The following is a 27,550-nucleotide window of genomic DNA, read 5'->3' as shown; positions in this document are numbered from 1 at the left end:
GTGGTCTGAATGGAAAAAAAGTGCCTGGTCCTTAAGGTTTAGAAAGACTGTGGTCCTCAAGTGGTTAAAGAGACACTGAAGCGAAAAAAAAATATGATATAGTGAATTGGTTGTGTACTATGAATAATTACTAGAAGATTAGCAGCAAAAGAAAATATTCTCATACTTTTATTTTCAGGTATATAGTGTGTTTTCTAACATTGCATCATTCTATAATATGTGCAGATTACACAACACTCAGCATTCAAAATGATTCTTTCAGAGCAGTCTGTGAAGTAATGACTTCTCCTCTGGCAGAGGAAAAGTAAATAGTCCAGGAACAGTTGAGATAATAAAAGTCAGATAACAGCCCTCTCCACGACTAAGGGCTGGTTCAGACGGACGCTTGCAGAGCGTTTACAGCCAGCGTTCAGGGCTTGGTGTTAAACGCTCCCATTCAAGTGAATGGGAGCGTTTGTACCAAGCTTTCAAGCGCGTTTACACAAACGCGGCGTTTGGGTCCCGATTTTCCCTGGCGTTCAAGGAGCCCCTGGAAGCTACATGTAGCTTCCAGGGGAGGTTAACCGCGACGGCTAATGTCCCCCTAGGGGAAGAAAAAACGCGACCGCATCCAAACGCACACAAACGCTGCTGAACGCGACGCCAGCAAACGCAACGCCTCCAAACGTCCGTCTGAACCAGCCCTAACTTAGTCGGAGAGCTTAATGGCTTGTTTGCATAGAGATAACAACTGGAGTTTCTCAACTCTTCCTGTACTGGAAACAATTAGACTGATGTATCTGATCTTAATGTTTTATTTCTTAGCTGTACTACACATACAAATCATAATATCATAATTTTTTTTTCGCTTCAGTGTCTCTTTAACACTAGCAGAATATCGTGCGTCAACTATGTTGGAAATAATGCTTGGCTGTGGAACGCGGCACAGACTGATAAATATATCATTACAACATTATGCAGGCCCCTCCCACACTCGTGTTATGTTTATTATTGACCAATCACAACCACTGGACATGAGCCAAGGGATGATTTTTATGACTAAATAATGTCATGTCAATCACAAAATATTTAGTGGGGGCCAGAAGTTGCTGTATATACGCTGGATTTTATATCTGTATGAGGGTCTGGATTTTCTCACAATGGATTAAAAGTAATGTGTTGGATAATTCTTTATACCTGTGCTAGTAAATAAACCCCATCTGTATTTCTTCTGTGGCAAATTCCCACACAGCCATCACCAGCCGTGCACTCTGCATGCATACAGCTGTCTTTTGCATAGTAAATTAGTGTATACCAGTTTTTTTCATGGCATTTTTACGAGTCACCCTTCCCAAGTGGTTAATGTGTACCTGAAAACAGGACCTCTAGTCTGTGTCCCTTTGTCCCTAAGCAAAGTTTGCAGTGGCAAAGTTCACCTCACAAAAGTAGTTGCACACATACCTTTTCTTTGCTGATCATATTATTGTTCAACATTTATATAGTGCTGACTTCCACTTCCACACTTTTTTACACAGTATAAATTGTCTTCAGTGGTGTAGCAATGGGGAATGCGGAGAAAGCAACCGTAAAAGGGCCACTGGACCACAGAGGCCCATTAGGGGCCCTCCTTCAACCGCTTTATTAGCTCTTTATTGATAGGCTGGTAATGATCACCTCTATATATGCTTTGATTAGTTGTAACCATTGATAGACTGTTTTCCTCCCTATTTTACACTTCTCCAAAACTTTGGCGGTCTGTGGCAGGTTTTGGTGCTTTATATCAGTTGTTGCATATAGCGCTTATGGAGGTCCAATGTAAAATTTGCACTGGGGCCCAGAGATCCTAAGGTATGCTACTGACTGCCTTGTCACTAACTGTTCTTAAGAGGAGCTCACAATCTAATCCCTATCATGTCAGCTCACTCCAACCTGAATTATCGCAAATTCTTTCTGTTTTAAGAAAGCAAAATTTGTTTTTCTTAGCATTTTAGTAAGGGTTTTTTTAGGACCATTGTAGTCCCTTACACACTCCAATGAGTTCTGGGTCACCATGAGCTTGCTGGTTAGTCTGTACCTCTCGGATTTAGAAGCCCTACTCCATAGAGCCAAATTAATCCATGACATGCACTGATGAGGACCAAACAATCCGAAACAGGCTGTATGCATGTTGGATTATTATGGCTCTGTACAAATTAAAGCAGTAGGATCAGCCATACTATGCCAGGGGAAAAAAACACATATACAGGATCTTCTCAAAAAATTTGCATATTGTGATAAAGTTCATTATTTTCTGTAATGTACTGATAAACATTAGACTTTCATATATTTTAGATTCAAATACACACAACTGAAGTAGTTCAAGCCTTTTATTGTTTTAATATTGATGATTTTGGCATACAGCTCATGAAAACCCAAAATTCCTATCTCAAAAAATTAGCATATTTCATCCGACCAATAAAAGAAAAGTGTTTTTAAAACAAAAAAAGTCAACCTTCAAATAATTATGTTCAGTTATGCACTCAATACTTGGTTGGGGATCCTTTTGCAGAAATGACTGCTTCAATGCGGCGTGGCATGGAGGCAATCAGCCTGTGGCACTGATCAGGTGTTATGGAGGCCCAGGATGCTTCAATAGCGGCCTTAAGCTCATCCAGAGTGTTGGGTCTTGCGTCTCTCAACTTTCTCTTCACAATATCCCACAGATTCTCTATAGGGTTCAGGTCAGGAGAGTTGGCAGGCCAATTGAGCACAATAATACCATGGTCAGTAAACCATTGAACAGTGGTTTTGGAGGCAATCAGCCTGTGGCACTGATCAGGTGTTATGGAGGCCCAGGATGCTTCGATAGCCGCCTTAAGCTCATCCAGAGTGTTGGGTCTTGCGTCTCTCAACTTTCTCTTCACAATATCCCACAGATTCTCTATGGGGTTCAGGTCAGGAGAGTTGGCAGGCCAATTGAGCACAGTAATACCATGGTCAGTAAACCATTTACCAGTGGTTTTGGCACTGTGAGCAGGTGCCAGGTCGTGCAGAAAAATGAAATCTTCATCTCCATAAAGCTTTTCAGCAGATGGAAGCATGAACCCACTTTTGAACCAGAAACAGCGGCAGAGGCGCCTGACCTGGGCTACAGAGAAGCAGCACTGGACTGTTGCTCAGTGGTCCAAAGTACTTTTTTTTGGATGAAAGCAACTTTTACATGTCATTCGGAAATCAAGGTGCCAGAGTCTGGAGGAAGACTGGAAAGAGGGAAATGCCAAAATGCCTGAAGTCCAGTGTCAAGTGTCCACAGTCAGTGATGGTCTGGGGTGCCATGTCAGCTGCTGGTGTTGGTCCACTGTGTTTTATCAAGGGCAGGGTCAATGCAGCTAGCTATCAGGGGATTTTGGAGCACTTCATGCTTCCATCTGCTGAAAAGCTTTATGGAGATGAAGATTTCATTTTTCAGCACGACCTGGCACCTGCTCACAGTGCCAAAACCACTGGTAAATGGTTTACTGACCATGGTATTACTGTGCTCAATTGGCCTGCCAACTCTCCTGACCTGAACCCCATAGAGAATCTGTGGGATATTGTGAAGAGAAAGTTGAGAGACGCAAGACCCAACACTCTGGATGAGCTTAAGGCGGCTATCGAAGCATCCTGGGCCTCCATAACACCTGATCAGTGCCACAGGCTGATTGCCTCCATGCCACGGTGCATTGAAGCAGTCATTTCTGCGAAAGGATTCTTGACCAAGTATTGAGTGCATAACTGAACATAATTATTTGAAGGTTGACTTTTTTTGTTTTAAAAACACTTTTCTTTTATTGGTCGGATGAAATATGCTAATTTTTTGAGATAGGAATTTTGGGTTTTCATGAGCTGTATGCCAAAATCATCAACATTAAAACAATAAAAGGCTTGAACTACTTCAGTTGTGTGTATTTGAATCTAAAATATATGAAAGTCTAATGTTTATCAGTACATTACAAAAAATAATGAACTTTATCACAATATGCTAATTTTTTGAGAAGATCCTGTATAAGCACTAAAAACCTTTCATACATAAGACCACCTTTCTCCTCATAATTCAGAGGCCACCCCCCAATCCACCTTGCCTCCACTGATCTAGCGCTGGGGCTACCCAAACCCAAAGGGCTTGTTAGGAGGTGCAAATTGATGTGCTCCCCACCGTGAACGAGCATGCCCACACTGCTCAGGATGCCTTGTGCCTGCGCAGTATCATCGGACCACTCAGGCTCAGCAGCTTTTTTCCATCTACTTATTCTGTGCTACTGTGTAGACACCCTGCACCTGTGAAGTATGTCCGCTCTCGTTCAGGGATGGAAGTGTAGCTGCAAACTTCCAAAAGGTCCCAGTGCAGGATTGGTGGTCTGGAGGAGGATATGGGATGCTTCTGGAGGATCTAGAGCAGAGGTGCTAACACTTTTTCGGTTTGTGAGCTACTTTTGAAAATTAACACGTCAAAATGATCTACCTATGTACAATTTTAGGAGCACAATTGTATATACAGAATGGCAAAAGTAGTGCAGTCAGGATCTACTAGGAAGTCATTCACAATCTACCTAATGGGCACCCCTGATCTAGAGGTTTCCCTCTTCCAAGGTGTGTGACTTTCTCTCTATTTAAAGTCACAGATTTGCCTTAATACTTCCCTGCACCTTCCATAAGCATTAATTACGTACCACAGACAGTCAGTATCCTGTCATCTCCCTGATGCAGCTACACAGTGAGTTGCACAAGTTGGCTGTTTCTATTATTACTATTATTATTATGTTTGGTTTTTTTTATAACGCCAACATCTTCCAAAGCACTGTACATAGTGCAGATCAAATAATGAGGAGCATAGATACATGAGATGTTCAAAAACATTGTATAATCCATCAATACTCAAATAAACATACATAGTTGATGTGTGGTTTGAGACATCGCCAATACTAGTACATGTACATTTGATAAAGTACAGCAGAAACAAGAAACACTAGGTGCAGGTCCCTGCCCTTGTAAGCTTACAATCTAGAGCAGGCTTTCTCAACCAGAGTTCCTTGAGTACTCTCCAGGGGTTCCTTGGCATTTGTCCCCCATTGTGGAGGAAGTATGATAAAGCACATTAAAATAGGAAATTCTGTAAAAAAAAAAAAAAGCACTAACTTGGGGGTCAACATAATAATGAGCACATCAATAAAAAGCACCAGAATAAGGAGACAGTATAATGTGGGACACTGTAATAGTTGGTAGTCAAATGAACAGCCACAGCTAATGCAGGGATTCCTTGAGAACCCAAAAATATTTGCAGGGGTTCCTTGAGATCCATTCCAATATTGATTTTCAGGGTCCTCCAGGTTAAAAAGGTTGAGAAAGGCTGATCTAGAGGGTAGTGTGGTGGAGACATTAGGGGAGGAGACAAAGGAGTTAGCAGATGAGGCAGTGAGCCTTCAATACTAGGTAATATAAATATGACTTATCTGAAAAGGTGTGTTTTAAGAGTCATTTAAAGTTTTCCGGGCTTGAAACATGATGGACAAGCTGTGGGAGAGAGTCATGATTTTTATTGCTGTTTCTACACTGCAATGATCACAACTTGGACAAATAAACTGGTCACTTGGGTTGTACAAATCACACTGGAGGAGTGGATTGCAGCGGTCCATGGAATGGCATTACCAGAACAGGAAGGTGGAGTGACAGAGCAGGTACCTTTTCATTAGTTAACCACTTGTGGTAACCCCCCCTAAAGACCAGGCTCATGTTTGCATTGCTGGGCTGTGCAGGCTTTTCAGCCTTCTGCACAGCCCAGCTTAGGTGCCCAGCGATCGGACTCACCTCCTTTTTTTGTCCCTAAGGGGACATGCCGCCGGAGGGGTCCGATCGCTGCTGCCATTTTTTTTCAAGCCTCCTTGAGGATGTTTTTCTCCCCTTCCTCCCTCCCTCCCCTTCCCTCCTCCCCTCTGATGCCTGCATTGGACCAGGACGGCGATCCGTCCTGTTCCACCTCTCATAGGCATCAGCCTATGAGAGGCCGACACTCTCTGACCAATCAGAGGCCGGGGATCGCCAATCTCGAACCGCGCTGCAGCCCCCGGCAGCGCTGTCCGCATGTAAACAAAGGGGATTTCTTCCCCTTACGTTTACAAGCAGCCTGCTAGCCGCGATCAGCGGCTAGCAGGCTATTCACGGAACTTCGTTCCGTGAAGCGGCAGGGAACGATTGCGCATGTGCGCGGCGCCTGTTCCCTGGAAAACTGCAGCCCCAGGACTTGGCACCAATTGGCGTTAGGCGGTCCTGGGGCTGCCGCCGCATTCACGCCCATTGGCTTGACGTGGTCGTACAGTAGTTAAACAAAAAACTGTTTTGTTTTTATGCATGATTTAGTTGTAAAAATAGTGCTAAATAATAATTATTTCACCATCCAAATCAAGAAACAAATTGCTGGGCGGGAATAACCATCTTTTTTTATCATTTCAAAATTATTTTCTCTCTAGACAAGACAAATAACATTTATATCGCGCTTTTCTCCTGGTGGACTCAAAGCGCCAGAGCTGCAGCCACTAGGACGCGCTCTATAGGCAGTAGCAGTGCTAGGGAGACTTGCCTAAGGTCTGAATAGGTGCTTGCTTACTGAACAGGCAGAGCCGAGATTCGAACCCTGGATAGTGTAATGGTCCACCCGAACCATTACACCATCCAGCCACTACTACACCATCCAGCAACTTTATTGAATTTAAAATACAGTAGCATTGTTTATCATTACAGATAAAAGCAAATATGGGGTAAAAATCTCTGCATAACTGAAAATACACTTTTTTCATCTGAGGGTGGAAATGTTAGTTAATGTTTTGATTTTAATGATATTTTTAATTTATTTTATTTTTTAATTTTCCATAATCCATAATCGTCCCTTATCCTCCATGAAGTTTAGTATTCCTAAGGAAGGAGGTTGAGCTTGTGAGCAACAGCAACAGCTGATATTGTGGGAGCATACTCTGCAAAAAGGGGCAAAATTCCCCCTTTGTCTCTTATTGTCTGGATAGTCCAAAGGCTTCCCCAGTCCCTCTTTACCTTGCCGTTCCTCAACACACGCTTGTCAAAGAGGTGCATGCCCACTCTCCTGTCCCTTAAAGAGGAGCTGTCAGCCATACTATCTCAGAAAAAAACACACATATATAAGTAGATAAATACTTGCTCTACTTACATAACATATGTATTGCACTGTCCACGTTTTGATTTTAGTGGTTTTTCTATAGTAAAAAAAAAAGAGAAAATCCTTTTTAGGATTCTACATTTTAACTGTGTCTGTCCTACCTTACTCTCCTTTGCCTGATTGTGTATGCATTCCTCCTCCCAGTCTTAGGACACTCTCCACCAGCTTTACAATAGAAAGTGCATTATTTCAGCATGAGAAATATTGGCCAATCAGAGAGGAACAGATGTGTGGGAGGGAAAAACAGGAGGAATAGAGGTTTCAGTCAATCAGGTTGAATTAGTTAAGTCTGAGGGGAAAGTAAAGAAGCAAAAAAAAGACAACCCAGCATGCTCTGCAAATTCCTTTGTGCTGCAATGTATCAAATAAGAGTCAGGTAAACTTTGGAATGATCATTTATCAACAAGAAAAGTAATAGTGATTTTTAACTTTTGGATTGCAAGGTTAGTATCCTTACTACCCGGTACTGTTCAGGTGGAGGAACACCACACTTATAAGTTCAGTCTTCCTTGGAAATAAATAACAGCCTACGGGGGGTAAGAAATTAAAAATATTTGGGCAGGGAGATGTCTCCTTTTTAAGCTTTTTAAAAAATGTTTTAAAAATATTAAAATAATTTTAAAATTAATATATATATATATATATATATTTAAGCTAGTTAAGGCATAAATGATGTATATAGCTAACTATAGCTCACCTAAAACAACAGAGATCACCCAACATTAAGGCAACCTGAGGTGAGAGGGATAGGGAGGCTGACATTAATTTTCTTTAAAACAATGTCAGTTTCCTGGAAACCTGCTGATCCTCTGCCTCAAATACTTTCAGCCATAGACCCTGAACAAGCATGAAGATCAGGTGCTCTAAATAAAGTTTGATTACATTACCCGCATGTTTGTTTCATCTGTGGGATTCAAATACTACTGATGCCAGAAAGATCAGCAGGACTGACAGGCTACTGCTATTGTTTAACAGAAAATAAATATTACAGCCTCCTTATGTCTCTCACTTCAAGTTCCCTCTAAGCCTAAATGCAGTTTTATGAGGTCATCAGTGGATTTCTCTGCATTTTTCACAAGACATATTTACTTTAAAGCTAATGGGAACCGGGTTTAAAAAAAGTCAGATACTCACCTAAGGAGAGGGAAGCTCTGGGTCCCATATGGCACTCCCTCTCCTCTCCCAGTGCCCGCTGCTGTCCTGGCTCCCTCATAGCGGTATTCAACCGTTTCGGTCAAATACCGCTGTCTCCCGGCCGAAGGGAGGCTTCGAAGATGCTTTGGGAGCCTGAGTGCTCCCGAAGACGGGGCGCTCTACACTGCGCATGCACGCACGCCCTCTATGACGCGTCTGCGTGTGCGCCGCCTGTCTTCGGGAGGACTCGGCTCCCGAAGACTTCCGAAGTCCCCTCGGCGTTGAACGAGAACGGAGGAGCCAGCGCAGCACTGGGGCCACCGGGAGAGGAGAGGGATGGCTCATTAGGACCGAGCCTTCCCTCTCCTTAGGTGAGCATCTGACTTTTTTTTTAACAAACTCGGGTTACAGTAGCTTTAAAGGTGCTACCGACCGATTTTCTCTGCCAGTTGTTTTTTTTTTTTTTGTCTCTCTTCTGCTACACGAAGGTCTAGAAGAAAAAAAAATCTACCAGAATAAATGTCTCAATGTCTGGGAGCACATCAGTACAGTACAGTTCTGAACAATAGATTGTCTCTGCCTTGTTGAAACCACTAGCGTAAATACTGTGCTAGAAACTATAAAAGGTAAACATAAAATGAATACTGTTTACTGCAGATTATATTTCACTCTCTGACAAAATAACTAGAATTAAAATGGATTAAACACCTATAACTCATCAATCAAGGCTTTTTGTAACAGCTGCTTTGAAGAATCAAGATTCCAATAACAGTCCTCGAGTCCAAGAACAGGCTTGATAATGATTGAACAATTTTTTGATGCGAACATTCGATTCTCTGTAATAGTGATGTCCTCATTTAAACCTGCTCTCTTCTAGATCAGTGGATTGTGAGACAAAAAATTACAAAATGTGCAGCTGTTTTAAAATGATTCTGTTTACATTTTAAATATCTTTCTGTGTTGTGTAAACAGCATTGTCCATTATAACCAAACCAAGTTGTTCATACTGTCATTCATAAGGTTATGGGACACAAAAACGTATACCCACGGTACATTTATGAAAAAAAACTGACTTAGCTTTCTTCACCCTTTCCTGCCATCCATAAAAAAGTCAGAGAATATTAGCCACTAGTAATGGTGAGTTTTCTGATATGTAAAGTGGCAAGGCAGAGCTCAACATTACACTGTAAGGCCACAATTGTGGACCTGGGCTTTATAAATGAACATGAACACGGAAGAAAGGGAATGAAATATAACAAAGATTATGTACACTATGCAATAACTGAATGTAAGTAAATTGATATGATCAGTTAAGTATGTACACTATTGATCCCTGGCACCAGAGGTAGATGCTGGGCTCTCCGAGTTGCGGTGTCTTATTGGCTATTGGTCCTCACAAGGGTCCATTGTCTCACAAGGATTGTCACTTCTATTTTGCAACAGGCAACTATGTCTGCAATTATACATCAGACAGCCTGTGACAAACACCTGCCAATCCTGTCGTACTATACCCCAGTTGCCAAACAGGTCTCATCCACTAGAGACTTCTGGAGGTGAATCTACTGTGAGCACAGTTAATGCTTAAGATTGGTTAGTGTACCCATATATGATACTATCAAGATTGTACGTACAATCAGTAGTCATCAATCAAGGGTGATATGCTGCCACCACTCTCTGTATTGAAAATGAGACGGAGAGAACTTGAAAGCTACTAATTCCTAAAAGAAAGAAATAGATAACTGCAACCTAACTAGCTAAATCAACAATTTATAAAAATAAGACAATAGGTAGTGTCCCTTTCTTGAGGACATGGTTCTAGCATAGATCAAAGATAATCAGGTAACAAGGCAAAACTGGAAATTGTTAGTTTTATTATAAAACTATACACAAAAAATATACATTGGAGCTGGCAAATAAATATATCTGGCAGCTGAACAAAGTGGTTGGATAGAATAAGTAAGGGATGAGAAATGAAGAAGAATGTCTGAAAGTTCAGAATACTGTGTTTGGCTGAGTCCAGTAAGCAATGAGTCTGCTTTAAAGATTTCTTCAATTGCTAATCTGAGATTGATGGCTACTTAACCTGCAACCGACTGCGTCACGCCGATGGGCGTGGCAGCCCCAGGACCGCCTAACGGGGCTCTGTTTTGTAGGAGATCACGCACAGAGAGCGGGCGCATCTCCTGCTTGGTGGGTGAAGCGGAGCTCCGCCTTCAGTCTCCGAGCGAGACTGTTAGACGGCGCCTAATTACTGATCACTGATTGATTATTGATCACCGTCTAATTACTGGTACAGTGCTGCGTTCTACAGCAGTGCTGTACTGGGGACAGCCGTGTGACACGGCTGTCCCTTCCTTAGGCACAGGGGTGATTGGCTGTCATAGGCTCAAGCTTATGACAGCTGATCACGTGGATTGGCTGGCGGGGGAGGGAGGGAGGGGGGAGTATAACACACATAATTTTTTTTTTAATTAAAAATAAACATAAATAAACAACAATACACAAACAAACAAACATCTGGGGGTGATCAGACCCCACCAACAGAGAGCTCTGTTGGTGGGGAGGAAACGGGGGGGGGGGGATTACTAGTGTGCTGTGTCGTTTGGCCCTGCAGCTTGGCCTTAAAGGAGATCTGTAGACAGAGGTGTATGGAGGCTGCCATATGTATTTCCATTCAAGCAATACCGGTTACCTGGCTGTCCTGCTGATACTCTGCCTCTAATACTTTCAGCTGTAGACCCTGAACAAGTGTGCAGCAGATCAGGTTTTTCTGACAGTGTTGACAGATATGACAAGATTAGGTGCATGCTTGTTTCTGGTGTGATTCAGACACCTCTTCAGCCAAATAGATCAGCAGGGCTTCCAGGCAACTGGTATTGCTTAAAAGGAAATAAATATGGCAGCCTCCATATACCTCTCAGTACAGTTCTCCTTTAAAGCTGCAGTGGCCAATTTCTCTAAAAATGTCCTGGTCACTAGGGGGGGTTTAACACCATGGTCCTCAAGATGTTAAAGTGTACCAGAGCTTAATGAAATAAAATGATTTATACATACCTGGGGCTTCCTCCAGCCCCATACGCACGGATTGCTCCCACGCCACCACTCTCCTCTGCCCGTCGCTTCAGGAACCGGGTTCCCGCACTTCCATCAGTCGGCTCCAGTCTACACAGGAGAAGTGCGCCCTCTACATATCTCTCCAGCGGCTACAGGAGAGATACGCAAAGAGCGTACTTCTCGTACGTCAGACTAGAGCTGACTTACAGAAGTGTGGGGTCCCGGTTCCTGAAGTGATGGGCAGAGGACAGTGGTGGCGTGGGAGCAATCCGTGCGTATGGGGCTGGAAGCCCCTGGTATGTATAAATCTTTTTATTTCAATCAGATCTGAGTCTGTTTAACCAGGCAGGGGGTACTTGGACAGCCAGGAAAGTTCTGATAAGACCTAATTACCTATGCAATTTGCCCTGGCATGGCAGAGAAAGTTTAATTGTAAGCTTTAGCTGCTTGTGACATGATGACTGATATATTCAATGATGTATTCGCTTATGAAATATGGTGAATGCATCACACAGCCATCAGGTTGTGATCCCTGGGATTGCTACTCTACACCAGACACAGAGTGAACTATAAAGACCATGGGGTAAAGCACAGGCTGCAGAGTCCAGATAAGCTAGACAAGTAAATTAGTCATGGAAGGTGGTAACTAGCTTAGTTGGTAATAAGATCAGTGGTCAGAGCACATAGCAAACAACTAAAGTTGAGAAACCAAGCAAGAGTTGGGAGAGGACGCAACCAGGGATGGTCAGGCTAGCCGAGGTCACAACAGAGAAGCAAGCTAATATAACTGATATCAACTAGGGATTAGGTCATCTCTGCTGAGCTGCAATTCAAGGGAATGTGGCCTCCCCAGTTCCACAATTCCTGAACTATTGTCCAAGCAGTGCACCCTAGCAGCACAGTAAGCAGGGCCAGAGCGTCTGCATTCTCAGGATTCGCAGCATAGAAGCGAGAGATAGCTAAGTGTAGCATGTGCAGGGGGCCTCCTTTATAAGTAAAGGCAATTGTTCAGGGGGCACATGCATTCCTTCCCTTTGGGGCACTCCATCCTGATTTACAGTGTATTTCTTATATATCATGATACCACTGCACATGTTTATATAGAGGACCCCTACAATATAACAGCCTGCTTTTTGCATTGCAAAAGCTGTACTTTGAAACACACTTAACCCTTAGACTGCCATAGGCATCCATAGATGTTCTGTGTTTTCACATCCATACGGACGTGTAAAGGGATTTCAGTATAAAACTACTTCCGTCAACAGTGGACATCTATAGTGGACATCTATTCCCCAATATTCCTGTGCCACAAAATATATATACTGCCAACATCTTCCGCAGCGCTGTACAGAGTATATTGTCCTATCACTTAACTGTCCCTCGGAGGAGCTCACAATCTAGTCCCTATCATGGTCATATGTCTATGTATGCATTGTGTAATGTGTGTATCGCAGTCTAGGACCAATTAAGGGGGTAGCCAATTAACTTATCTGTATGTTTTTGGGACATCTAAAATGCATTTAGTACAAAGTTTTGGCTCAATGACAACTTTCTACTTTACTTGAAAATATGTAACTAAATCTAAGATGATACAGAATTATGCAAATCAAATTTTTACAGCAAGTCTATGCAGCTTGAAAATGGACCAAGCAATTGCTTTTCTTACAAGAGTTGATTCATCCATTTTACGATAGACTCTTTCCTATTCATATGGCAGAATAGGCTTCTCTGAATCTGAATCTGAATCTATTTATTTTCGCCAAGTAAGTTTGCACCTACAAGGAATGTGTCTTGGCAGTTGCTTAACAAACACAAAAAAAAAAAAAAAAAAAAACAATACAAGGACAGACAGTGTGAATACTACAAGTTAAGGACATTATAAGTCATTATAAGTATAGTGGCAGTAAGCAATGTGAGAATTATTCATGTTTAGTTCTGTGCTGATTACTTTCAGTCCTAGCAGCTCTAACGTGGTTCAGCATTAAGTATGGCTACCGCTTAACCACTTGAGGACCACAGTCTTTTCGCCCCTTAAGGACCAGAGCCTTTTTTTCCATTCAGACCACTGCAGCTTTCACGGTTTATTGCTCGGTCATATAACCTACCACCTAAATGAATTTTACCTTCTTTTCTTGTCACTAATACAGCTTTCTTTTGGTGCTATTTGATTGCTGCTGCGAGTTTTAGTTTTTATTATATTCATCAAAAAAGACATGAATTTTGTCCAAAAAATTACTTTTTTAACTTTCTGTGCTGACATTTTTCAAATAAAGTAAAATTTCCTATACGTTTGAGCGCGAAAGTTATTGTGCTACATGTCTTTTTGAAAAAAAAACCATTCAGTGTATATTTATTGGATTGGGTAAAAGTTATAGCGTTTACAAACTATGGTGCCAAAAGTGAATTTTCCCATTTTGAAGCATTTCCGACTTTTCTGCCCACCTGTCATGTTTCATGAGGTGCTAAAATTCCAGGATAGTATAAATGCCCCCCAAATGACCCCATTTTGGAAAGAAGACATCCCAAAGTATTCACTGAGAGGCATGGTGAGTTCATAGAAGATTTTATTTTTTTGTCACAAGTTAGTGGAAAATGACACTTTGAGACAAAAAAAAAAAAGTTTCCATTTCTTCTAACTTGCGACAAAAAAAAATGAAATCTGCCACGGACTCACTATGCTCCTCTCTGAATACCTTGAAGTGTCTACTTTCCAAAATGGGGTCATTTGTGGGGTGTGTTTACTGCCCTGGCATTTTGGGGGGTGCCTAATTGTAAGCACCCCTGTAAAGCCTAAAGATGCTCAATGGACTTTGGGCCCCTTAGCGCAGTTAGGCTGCAAAAAAGTGCCACACATGTGGTATTGCCGTACTCAGAAGGAGTAGTATAATGTGTTTTGGGGTGTATTTTTACACATACCGATGCTGGGTGGGAGAAATATCTCCGTAAATGACAATTTTTTGATTTTTTTTACACACAATTGTCTATTTACAGAAATATTTCTCCCACTCAGCATGGGTATGTGTAAAAATACACCCCAAAACACATTATAATACTTCTCCTGAGTACGGTGATACCACATGTGTGGCACTTTTTTGCACCCTAACTGCTCTAAGGGGCCCAAAGTCCAATGAGTACCTTTAGGATTTCACAGGTCATTTTGCGACATTTGGTTTCAAGACTACTCCTCACGGTTTAGGGCCCCTAAAATGCCAGGGCAGTATAGGAACCCCACAAATGACCCCATTTTAGAAAGAAGACACCCCAAGGTATTCCGTTAGGAGTATGGTGAGTTCATAGAAGATTGTTTTTTGTCACAAGTTAGCGGAAAATGACACTTTGTGAAAAAAAAAATAATACAAATCAATTTCCGCTAACTTGTGACAAAAAATAGAATCTTCTATGAACTCATCATACACCTAACAGTATACCTTGGGGTGTCTTCTTTCTAAAATGGGGTCACTTGTGGGGTTCCTATACTGCCCTGGCATTTTACGGGCCCAAAACCGTGAGTAGTCTGGAAACCAAATTTCTCAAAATGACTATTCAGGGGTATAAGCATCTGCAAATTTTGATGACAGGTGGTCTATGAGAGGGCAAATTTTGTGGAACCGGTCATAAGCAGGGTGGCCTTTTAGATGACAGGTTGTATTGGGCCTGATCTGATGGATAGGAGTGCTAGGGGGGTGACAGGAGGTGATTGATGGGTGTCTCAGGGGGTGGTTAGAGGGGAAAATAGATGCAATCAATGCACTGGGGAGGTGATCGGAAGAGGGTCTGAGGGGGATCTGAGGGTTTGGCTGAGTGATCAGGAGCCCACACGGGGCAAATTAGGGCCTGATCTGATGGGTAGGTGTGCTAGGGGGTGACAGGTGGTGACAGGAGGTGATTGATGGGTGTCTCAAGGTGTGATTAGAGGGGGGAATAGATGCAAGCAATGCACTGGCGAGGTGATCAGGGCTGGGGTCTGAGGGTGTTCTGAGGGTGTGGGCGGGTGATTGGGTGCCCTAGGGGCAGATTAGGGTCTAATCTGATGGGTAACAGTGACAGGTGGTGATAGGGGGTGATTGATGGGTGATTGATGGGTAATTAGTGGGTGTTTAGGGTAGAGAACAGATGTAAACACTGCACTTGGGAGGTGATCTGACATCGGATCTGCAGGCGATCTATTGGTGTGGGTGATCAGATTGCCCGCAAGGGGCAGGTTATGGGCTGATTGATGGGTGGCAGTGACAGGGGGTGATTGATGGGTGGCAGTGACAGGGGGTGATTGATGGGTGATTGATAGGTGATTGACAGGTGATCAGTGGGTTATTACAGGGAATAACAGATGTAAATAATGCACTGGTGAATTGATAAGGGGGGGGGGGGGGTCTGACGGCAATCTGAGCGTGTGGGTGGGTGATTGGGTGCCCGCAAGGGGCAGATTAGGGTCTAATCTGATGGGTAACAGTGACAGGTGGTGATAGGGGGTGATTGATGGGTGATTAGTGGGTGTTTAGGGTAGAGAACAGATGTAAACACTGCACTTGGGAGGTGATCTGATGTCGGATCTGCGGGCGATCTATTGGTGTGGGTGGGTGATCAGATTGCCCGCAAGGGGCAGGTTAGGGGCTGATTGATGGGTGGCAGTGACAGGGGGTGATTGATGGGTGGCAGTGACAGGGGGTGATTGATAGGTGATTGATAGGTGATTGACAGGTGATCAGTGGGTTATTACAGGGAAGAACAGATGTAAATATTGCACTGGCGAATTGATAAGGGGGGGTCTGAGGGCAATCTGAGCGTGTGGGCGGGTGATTGGGTGCCCGCAAGGGGCAGATTAGGGTCTAATCTGATGGGTAACAGTGACAGGTGGTGATAGGGGGTGATTGATGGGTAATTAGTGGGTGTTTAGGGTAGAGAACAGATGTAAACACTGCACTTGGGATCTGATGTTGGATCTGCGGGTCATCTATTGGTGTGGGTGGGTGATCAGATTGCCCGCAAGGGGCAGGTTAGAGGCTGATTGATGGGTGGCAGTGACAGGGGGTGATTGATGGGTGATTGACAGGTGATTGACAGGTGAACAGTGGGTTATTACAGGGGGGATAGGCATACAGTACACAGGGGGGGGGGGTCTGGGGAGGGACTGGGGAGAATCTGAGGGGTGGGGGTGATCAGGAGGGAGCAGGGGGCAGTTTAGGGTTAAAAAAAATAGCAGTGACAGGGAGTGATTGATGGGTGATTAGGGGGGTGACTGGGTGCAAACAGTGGTCTGGGCGCTGGGCAGGGGAGGTCTGAGGGGTGCTGTGGGCGATCAGAGGGCGGGGGGGGGAGATTAGTGTGCTTGGGTGCAGACTAGGGTGGCTGCAGCCTGCCTTGGTGGTCCCTCGGACACTGGGACCACCAGGGCAGGAGGCAGCCTGTATACATTACAAAGCCTATTATACAATGTACATGCGGCGATCCGGGTGCTAGTAACCCGCCGGCGCTTCCGAACGGCCGGCGGGTTACAGCACGAAGGGGCGGAGCCAGTCGCCGGCGGCTGATCGCGTCACGAATGACGCGATCGCTGCATAACCACGCCCACAGCCGCCCCCGCCGATGGGCGTATTGCGGTCATTTGGGCCCGGTCTTTGCCGCCGCCCATCGGCTGGGGGCAGTCCTTAAGTGGTTAATATTCTCGGCAGATAACTGAGCAATGTGTCTGTACAGAGCTCGTTCCTAATCTGTCACACAAAGCGATTACTGATGATGATTTCACACAACTGAAATTGGGAGGCTGTAAGTAGCATTACTTTTATTAAATGAATTTTTTTTTACAGTACTAATATAGTATAAACTAATTACAAGACAAGATCATCACAAAACAGCCAAGAGGCTGGAATGACCTATATTACAAAATAAAAAAAATATATAGTTTAGAAATCAATATCCACAACAGTTACACATAAAGCTATCTATAATAGAAATCTAAATGGAAAATGTATTACACAGGGCCTTAGAGATTTGAACAGGAGTTTAATGAAATAACATTGATAGACAATAATTAGGTTGAATCCAAATAACGATAGGATTTTATTTGTACATGGTATAAAAAGAAAAACACAATGGCTTGTGAAAAAGAACGGTATGTAAAATGTGAGAAAAAAAGTTTGTGCTGCTATTCAGGCTTAGTTCAAACAATTTATACCCAGTGACAAAGTTATGTAGGTTGTAAAATGACATGAATCTATCAGGATAAACTCCTTGAGCTTCCATGCACCTTAGTCCAGGGGGGAAAATAGCCACAAGGGTACAAACCATCTCCCTGACTAGATCATAGCATCGAAAACACAAAATAGCAATCTAGTCAAGGCTTAGGATTTAGATTAAACATATATCTAGCCTGGTGACAGTATATGTTCTATTAAACAGTGAAATCCTACCTTGATATGTGTTTTTGGAATTAACTTATCGCATAGTGATTTTATGGCAATCTAAGTAAAATTTATGTTTTAGTATTATATACTTAAAGGATCATTTTGTGTTTTCTATATAAATCAGGTTCGTGTATGTATATCATAGTATCACCTACTCACATCTAGTAATCATAGCTCTTCCTTAACCACTTGAGGACCTAGGGCTTTCTACCCCTTAAGGACCGGCCACTTTTTTTCCATTCAGACCACTGCAGCTTTCACGGTTTATTGCTCGCTCATACAACCTACCACCTAAATGAATTTTGGCTCCTTTTCTTGTCACTAATAAAGCTTTCTTTTGGTGCTATTTGATTGCTCCTGCGATTTTTACTTTTTATTATATTCATCAAAAAAGACATGAATTTTGGCAAAAAATGATTTTTTTAACTTTCTGTGCTGACATTTTTCAAATAAAGTAAAATTTCTGTATACATGCAGCGCGAAAAATGTGGACAAACATTTTTTGGATAAAAAAAACCCATTCAGTGTATATTTATTGGTTTGGGTAAAAGTTATAGCGTTTACAAACTATGGTGCAAAAAGTGAATTTTCCCATTTTCAAGCATCTCTGACTTTTCTGACCACATGTCATGTTTCATGAGGGGCTAGAATTCCAGGATAGTATAAATACCCCCCAAATGACCCCATTTTGGAAAGAAGACATCCCAAAGTATTCACTGAGAGGCATAATGAGTTCATAGAAGATATTATTTTTTGCCACAAGTAAGCGGAAAATGACACTTTGTGACCAAAAAAAAAAAAAAAAAAAGTTTCCATTTCTTCTAACTTGCGACAAAAAAATAATGAAATCTGCCACGGACTCACCATGCCCCTCTCTGAATACCTTGAAGGGTCTACTTTCCAAAATGGGTCATTTGTGGGCTGTGTTTACTGTCCTGACATTTTGGCGGGTGCTAAATTGTAAGCACCCCTGTAAAGCCTAAAGGTGCTCATTGAACTTTGGACCCCTTAGCGCAGTTAGGCTGCAAAAAAGTGCCCATGTGGTATTGCCATACTCAGGAGAAGTAGTATAATGTGTTTTGGTGTGTATTTTTACACATACCCATGCTGGGTGGGAGAAATATCTCTGTAAATGACAATTTTTTAATTTTTTTTACACACAATTCTCCATTTACAGAGATCTTTCTCCCACTCAGCATGGGTATGTGTAAAAATACACCCCAAAACACATTATACTACTTCTCCTGAGTACGGCGATACCACATGTGTGTCACTTTTTTGCACCCTAACTGCACTAAAGGGCCCAAAGTCCAATGAGTACCTTTAGGATTTCACAGGTCATTTTGAGAAATTTCGTTTCAAGACTACTCCTCCTATTTCTCCCACCCAGCATGGGTATGTGTAAAAATACACCCCAAAACACATTATACTACTTTTCCCGAGTACGGCGATACCACATGTGTGGCACTTTTTTGCACCCTAACTGCACTAAGGGGCCCAAAGTCCAATGAGTACCTTTAGGATTTCACAGATCATTTTTGTTTCAAGACTACTCCTCACGGTTTAGGGCCCCTAAAATGCCAGGGCAGTATAGGAACCCCACTAATGACCCCATTTTAGAAAGAAGACACCCCAAGGTATTCCGTTAGGAGTATGGTGAGTTCATAGAAGTTTTTATTTTTTTGTCACAAGTTAGCGGAAATTGATTTTAATTGTTTTTTTTCACAAAGTGTCATTTTCCGCTAACTTGTGACAAAAAATAAAATCTTCTATGAACTCACCATACTCCTAACGGAATACCTTTGGGTGTCTTCTTTCTAGAATGGGGTCATTTGTGGGGTTCCTTACTGCCCTGGCATTTTAGGGGCCCTAAACCGTGAGGAGTAGTCTTGAAACCAAATGTCGCAAAATGACCTGTGAAATCCTAAAGGTACTCATTGGACTTTGGGCCCCTTAGCGTACTTAGGGTGTAAAAAAGTGCCACACATGTGGTACCGCCGTACTCAGGAGAAGTAGTATAATGCGTTTTGGGGTGTATTTTTACACATACCCATGCTAAGTGGGAGAAATATCTCTGTAAATGACAATTGTTTGATTTTTTTACACACAATTGTCCATTTACATAGAAATGTCTCCCACCCAGCATGGGTATGTGTAAAAATACACCCCAAAACACATTATACTACTTTTCCTGAGTACGGCGATACCACATGTGTGACACTTTTTTGCAGCCTAGGTGCGCTAAGGGGCCCAACGTCCTATTCACAGGTCATTTTGAGGCATTTGTTTTCTAGACTACTCCTCGCGGTTTAGGGCCCCTAAAATGCCAGGGCAGTATAGGAACCCCACAAGTGACCCCATTTTAGAAAGAAGACACCCCAAGGTATTCCGTTAGGTGTATGGCGAGTTCATAGAAGATTTTATTTTTTGTCACAAGTTAGTGAAAAATGACACTTTGTGAAAAAAAACCAATAAAAATCAATTTCCGCTAACTTTTAACAAAAAAAAAAATCTTCTATGAACTCGTCATACACCTAACAGAATACCTTGGGGTGTCTTTTTTTTTAAAATGGGGTCACTTGTGGGGTTCCTATACCGCCCTGGCATTTTACGGGCCCAAAACCGTGAGTAGTCTGGAAACCAAATGTCTCAAAATGACTGTTCAGGGGTATAAGCATCTGCAAATTTTGATGACAGGTGGTCTATGAGGGGGCGAATTTTGTGGAACTGGTCATAAGCAGGGTGGCCTTTTAGATGACAGGTTGTATTGGGCCTGATCTGATGGATAGGAGTGCTAGGGGGGTGACAGGAGGTGATTGATGGGTGTCTCAGGGGGTGGTTAGAGGGGAAAATAGATGCAATCAATGCACTGGGGAGGTGATTGGAAGGGGGTCTGAGGGGGATCTGAGGGTTTGGCCGAGTGATCAGGAGCCCACACGGGGCAAATTAGGGCCTGATCTGATGGGTAGGTGTGCTAGGGGGTGACAGGAGGTGATTGATGGGTGTCTCAAGGTGTGATTAGAGGGGGGAATAGATGCAAGCAATGCACTGGCGAGGTGATCAGGGCTGGGGTCTGAGGGCATTCTGAGGGTGTGGGCGGATGATTGAGTGCCCTAGGGGCAGATAGGGGTCTAATCTGATAGGTAGCAGTGAAAGGGGGTGATTGATGGGTAATTAGTGGGTGTTTAGAGGAGAGAATAGATGGAAACACTGCGCTTGGGTGGTGATCTGATGTCGGATCTGCGGGCGATCTATTGGTGTGGGTGGGTGATCAGTTTGCCCGCAAGGGGCAGGTTAGGGGCTGATTGATGGGTGGTAGTGACAGGGGGTGATTGATGGGTGGCAGTGACAGGGGGTGATTGATGGGTGATTGACAGGTGATTGACAGGTGATCAGTGGGTTATTACAGGGAAGGACAGATGTAAATAATGCCCTGGCGAATTGATAAGGGGGGGGGGGGGTCTGAGGGCAATCTGAGCGTGTAGGCGGGTGATTGGGTGCCCGCAAGGGGCAGATTAGGGTCTGATCTGATGGGTAACAGTGACAGGTGGTGATAGGGGGTGATTGATGGGTAATTAGTGGGTGTTTAGAGGAGAGAATAGATGTAAACGCTGCGCTTGGGTGGTGATCTGATGTCGGATCTGCGGGCAATCTATTGGTGTGGGTAGGTGATCAGATTGCCCGCAAGGGGCAGGTTAGGGGCTGATTGTTGGGTGGCAGTGACAGGGGGTGATTGATGGGTGATAGGTGATTGGCAGGTGATTGACAGGTGATCAGTGGGTTATTACAGGGAAGGACAGATGTAATTAATGCACTGGCGAATTGATAAGGGGGGGGGGGGGTCTGAGGGCAATCTGAGCGTGTGGGCGGGTGATTGGGTGCCTGCAAGGGGCAGATTAGGGTCTGATCTGATAGGTAACAGTGACAGGTGGTGATAGGGGGTGATTGATGGGTGATTGATGGGTAATTAGTGGGTGTTTAGAGAAGATAACAGATGTAAACAATACATTTGGGAGGTAATCTGACGGCGGGTTTGCGGGCGATCTAATGGTGTGGGTGGGTGATCAGATTGCCCGCAAGGGGCAGGTTAGGGGCTGATTGATGGGTGGCAGTGACAGGGGGTGACAGGGGGTGATTGATGGGTGATAGGTGATTGGCAGGTGATTGACAGGTGATCAGTGGGTTATTACAGGGAAGAACAGATGTAATTAATGCACTGGTGAATTGATAAGGGGGGGGTCAGAGGGCAATCGGAGCGAGTGGGCGGGTGATTGGGTGCCCGCAAGGGGCAGATTAGGGTCTGATCTGATAGGTAAAAGTGACAGGTGGTGATAGGGGGTGATTGATGGGTAATTAGTGGGTGTTTAGAGGAGAGAATAGATGTAAACAATGGATTTGGGAGGTGATCTGATGTCGGATGTGCGGGCGATCTATTGGTGTGTGTGTGTGTGTGGGGGGGGGTGATTAGATTGCCCGCAAGGGGCAGGTTAGGGGCTGATTGATGGGTGGCAGTGACAGGGGGTGATTGGCGGGTGATTGGCGGGTGATTGACGGGTGATTGACAGGTGATTGACAGGTGATTGACAGGTGATCAGGGGGGATAGATGCATACAGTACATGGGGGGGGGTCTGAGGGGGGGTCTGGGGAGAATCTGAGGGGTGGGGGGGTGATCAGGAGGGAGCAGGGGGCAGGGGGGGGGATAAAAAAAAATTGCGTTGACAGATAGTGACAGGGAGTGATTGATGGGTGATTAGGGGGGTGATTGGGTGCAAACAGGGGTCTGGGGGGTGGGCAGGGGGGGGTCTGATGGGTGCTGTGGGCGATCTGGGGCAGGGGGGGGGGGGAAATTAGTGCGCTTGGTGCAGACTAGGGTGGCTGCAGCCTGCCCTGGTGGTCCCTCGGAGTGTATTATACACTTTGTATGCGGCGATCGTCGGGTTAACATCCCGCCGGCGCTTCCGGATGGCCGGCGGGATGTTGCGGCGGGTGAGCGGTGCCAGGCGGAGGCGGAGGATCGCGTCACGGATGACGCGATCGCTCCGCCCATGCCCCTACAAGGACCGCCGCCATTTGTCTATACGGCGGTCCTTGCGGCGTCCACTTCCCGGCCGCCTCTGTGCGTTAGTCGGTCGGGAAGTGGTTAAAGAGGAACTCCAGTGAAAATAATGTAGTAAAATAAGTGCTTCATTTTTTACCATAATTATGTATAAATGATTTAGTCAGTGTTTGCTCATTGTAAAATCTTTCCTCTCCCCGATTTACATTCTGACATTTATTACATGGTGACATTTTTACTGTGGGCAGGTTATGTAGCTGCTCCTAGCTGTTTTGGCTGTTAGAGACAGCTGTAAACAGCTAATTCCTGTCTGTGAACCTTGTTACATTGTGGCAGTTTGCCCAGAGTACCGCGGTACTCAGAGCTTCTTGTGGGAGGGGTTTCAGAACAAAATCAGTCATACAGCGCCCCCTGATGGTCTGTTTGTGAAAAGCATTATATTTTTCATGTAAAAGGGGGTATCAGCTACTGATTGGGATAAACTTCAATTCTAGGTTGGTGTTTCTCTTTAAGCTATAGTCTTCTTACCCCTAGTAATCACAGTTGTGCATGCCCTTCAAAATAAGGAAAACTTTGAAGCCCTGTTATAAAATGTAACTCAACTACCCCCATCTTAACTACTGTTACAGTGAGGAGCCTGTTGTAAATAAGCAGTAAAAGTATAGACCTGTGGATAAAAAAGCAAACTTTCCTTTAGATGTATTTATCCATGTTGATAAACAGTTGAACAGGGCATTTAGGTGGAATATACATTTAAAGCAATATTGAAGAAGAAAAATACTTTCATTAGTCTAATATTTATTATAATTATTTTATGTTAAAAAACTAATAATTCTAATTTTTCCCATAGACTTCAAAACATTTTAGCCAGAGAAACCAAAAGCCTGAAAATGAAGATAAAATTTGGTCCAGAAGGCCAGAATAGAGCTTGAAACTGGATTTCAGCAATCTTGTTTACCATTTATATTAATATAGTGCCCCACCAATATTCAATTGATGAAGGTTCACACAGATAGTTAACCCCTGTATAGCTAACCTGTTAAATGCCTGGTTTATTTGGACACTACCCTGATGTTTAGACAATTCAGTCTTTCATGTTATATGTAGTATTCAGATGTGTTACTCAGTTTGCAGTGCCTTTTGGGCCCTTGAAAAACAAACTCAGCAGTAGGTCTCTGCCTAGAGACAGGTCTTCACAATAAAAACAACAGAACATAATTTTCTGTAACTGTCGTAATGAGCTACTCAGCCATATACATTGCCTCTAATTGTCTCACAGCAGATAATAAAACAGTGATCTCCAAACGATCAGCTTGTGCTCTAAAGTCTCACTTGCTGTCTAGCGTCTACAAATGGTAAACATGAGCTATTCCTACCCAAAGGAAAATAAGGCATTTTCTTATTTGAAGACGTCTTTTCAATAATCCAGTTGACATCTGACAAATGTGGAGATTTCCAGCCTGACTACAGAGAGCTTTTTTCATGTCCTGTGCACCATCAAATAAGTGGGCCTTATGTGTAAGTGGTAATAAGCAAAACTGTCATTTTTTTTCACCAAAATGTTCACAAAAATAGGAAAGATTTTATGTAACCACTGCAAAATACAGTGACATTAAATCGGAAGTCAACATTACATGTATTTTTGCACAGTTCTTAGCAATTTCATGGACTGGAATTGGCTCCAGGCTCCTCTTTTACTTAAAGAGGAACTTCCGCCTAAACAAACATACTGTCATTAAGTTACATTAGTTATGTTAATTCAAATAGATAGGTAATATAATCTCTTACACACCCTGTTTTAAAAGAACAGGCAAAAGTTTGTAATTTCACGAGGTCAGCCATCTTTTTGGTTGAAAGGAGGTGACAGGGAGCATGAGACACAGTTCCAAATGTCCTGTGTCCTGATCACCCTTTCCAGTTGCTAGGCAATGAGAACAACAACATCATAAATCCCATCATTCTTTCCACCGCATCAGGAGAAAAATGCCCAGGCAGTTTTCTTTGATGGGGCGGAGCTTAGCTTCTGTAAATTAGGCTTTAGTAAGAAAAACAAAGTTCTGATGCTGTGAAATCTTTAAAGAAACACCAAGCCTTTTCATTGCTGCTGAGTAGATTTTTAGTCTGGAGGTTCACTTTAATTTCATTTATTTAAAGGGAACCTGTACTGAGTAAAATTATTTAAAATAAACACACGAGGTTACTTCAAATGAACATTACATAGTTACCTTGCCATCAGTTCCTCTCAGAAGCTCACCATTTTCTTCTGACAATGACCCCTTCCAGTTCTGTCAACATTTTGTCAGAACTGAAATATATCAGTTGCTGTCAGTTATATATCAGTTGCTGTCAGTTACAGCTGAGAGGAGAACTGATGTGTCCATGATTCCCTATGGCTCAAGTGGGCGATATTACAATTTAACTGTGTGCTGACCAGGAAGCTGTTATGGGGTAATGGCCATTTTCAAAATGGAGGACGGAGAATTCCATTGGTCACAGTGGACAAACAGGACACAGGAAAGGAGAAATGGATTGAGGAGTAGACTACACAGCAGGTAAGTATGACTTGTGTATGGTTATTTTGACTTTTAATTTTCAGTACAGGTTTTCTTTAAGTACAGAAACATATCATACAAAATGACAGTTTAAACTGTTGATATACAAAATACAAATGTGAAAAAATTAAAGAACAGAAATAATAGCATAATGAGCTAAAATGTATTTACTATGCTTCAAATCAGACAAACGTATTTGAATATGTGCAAAACACCATCAAACACATACAAAAGTAGCAAAAGTAGATTTGCATTCCAAATGAGCACGTGTATATCATTTTGAAGTCTTTTTACAAAATAAAGTGGATCTACAGTCAAAAACGTTGGTCTTACCAAAACACACTACTTTCTGTAAAAAAAATGTCCTTTTTATTATAGAATAAAACACTGAACCTCTCTGTCGACATATATAATTATTTCTGCTATTCCCTACACTAGTTTTCAATGGATCTAATGTTGACAGTGACATGTTAACTATGACATGTTTGGGGGCTCCCCGTAGCTTTCTGTACAAGCCAATAGAGCTCCAGGCTTACTGTCATGTGACCGAAAATGAGCCTGGAGATCTATTGGCCAGTTCAGAAGCTGCATGGGACACTAGAGGATGCAAGCTGGAACAGGTAGCTATTAAAGCATGCTCCAACACACACTCTTCACCCACCAGCATGCTCTGCACGGGGGACAATGGTGGCAGTTTGGTGAGTCATCCTATCGGGGACAAGGGTCAGAGATTTTGGCCAATTTTTAGGCCAAAAATGTATGTGTGCGTGTGCTTGTTGTTCTCTGTATGTATTTGTGTGTTTTCATTGTTAGAAGCTCCTATAATAATAGATGTGAACAGAAAATGTAATGTATTTTTACCTCTCTACTGTTTGCATTGCACTCTGTACATCCATACAGAAGGTGGTGATGCTGTGTAATTAATAAAAAATAATAATAATTAGACAATATAAGTACATTAGGATGGCTTAAATTCACAATTGGCTGTTCATTTTAAAAAAAAATCAGGTCAGTAAATTACCGCATTCCACTTTTTTTTTTCCAAATTCACAAATATTTTCACTGGTGCAGTAGAAGTTCAGCAATTTAATGAACATTTTGACTCAATTCACCAAGCTCTGTTTGAGTAGGTTTCTGCAGCAGGCTGTGCAGACTGGTCTGCATCAGCCATTCCTGTGTCCTGCAACAGCCTGTTAGAGAGGAAAAAGCTTTCTGCATCACTTTAGACGTGCTTGCATGCCACTAGAAGTCTCTCTTCTGTGTATCACTATATGGATCTGCTCATCTGAAGAAATGCAGAAATGCCACTTTGAATGTCTCCTTCTCTTGCTCTGGTACTGTTATGGCCTGCCTGCTAGTGCATCGGATCAAATGGGGTGGGAAGCAGAAGGAGGAGGTTCTTCCTGTTGGCTCTCTCTCTGCTGTCTGTCAATGCTATTTTCCGACAGATCAGAGCTGGAGATAAATACTCAACATCTCACTTGGTTTTGCCGCATGCTCTAATCTATGTGAATTGACCTTTACTGACATGTGTTGAGGTATTTACTGAATGTGGTAATGCTTTGTGAATTGAAGCCAAAGTGTAAAAGATGAAACCATGTCAAGTTGTGCAGTGAGGTCGTTTTGTGTATGGACAGCCATAGGATCTGTCTACAGAAAATCTATGATACCCATGTAGAATAGGATGAAAGAAAATAATGAAAGTAATGATTAATACAATATTTTTTGTAGTGGGTTTTCTCTCAGGGATTCAAAACAATGTATAAAAGAATTAAGTTCTCTCTTCGTTCAGGAAATTAGTTATTAGAGGACAGAAGCTGGAGGTGCTTGGTTATGAGTTTTAAAATAAGGGAAGTAAGCATATACAAGGCATGTGATAAACTATATTTTTTTTACAAGAAATTAACAATCTTAATTGCTTTATTGCAATTGCTTTGATTTGTATGCAACCTTTGACTTATTGTTAACTCAAAAGAAAGCTACAGCACAGTGAACAGTAACGTATTAGCAAAGGATTTATTTCGTTTCAATTTGTTTACATACTCCAGCAACAAAATTAATATTTTCAAGTTACACAACATATTATCAGACTGAGATGTCTTTTCCCTTCACAGTTGCTGACTGAATACTTTTTAGCAGAAATAATATCATTACAAATAGATGCTATATTCA

The sequence above is a fragment of the Hyperolius riggenbachi genome, chromosome 1 (genome assembly GCF_040937935.1).
Source record: "Hyperolius riggenbachi isolate aHypRig1 chromosome 1, aHypRig1.pri, whole genome shotgun sequence".
Taxonomy (NCBI): domain Eukaryota; kingdom Metazoa; phylum Chordata; class Amphibia; order Anura; family Hyperoliidae; genus Hyperolius; species Hyperolius riggenbachi.
This window is presented reverse-complemented; position numbering follows the sequence as displayed.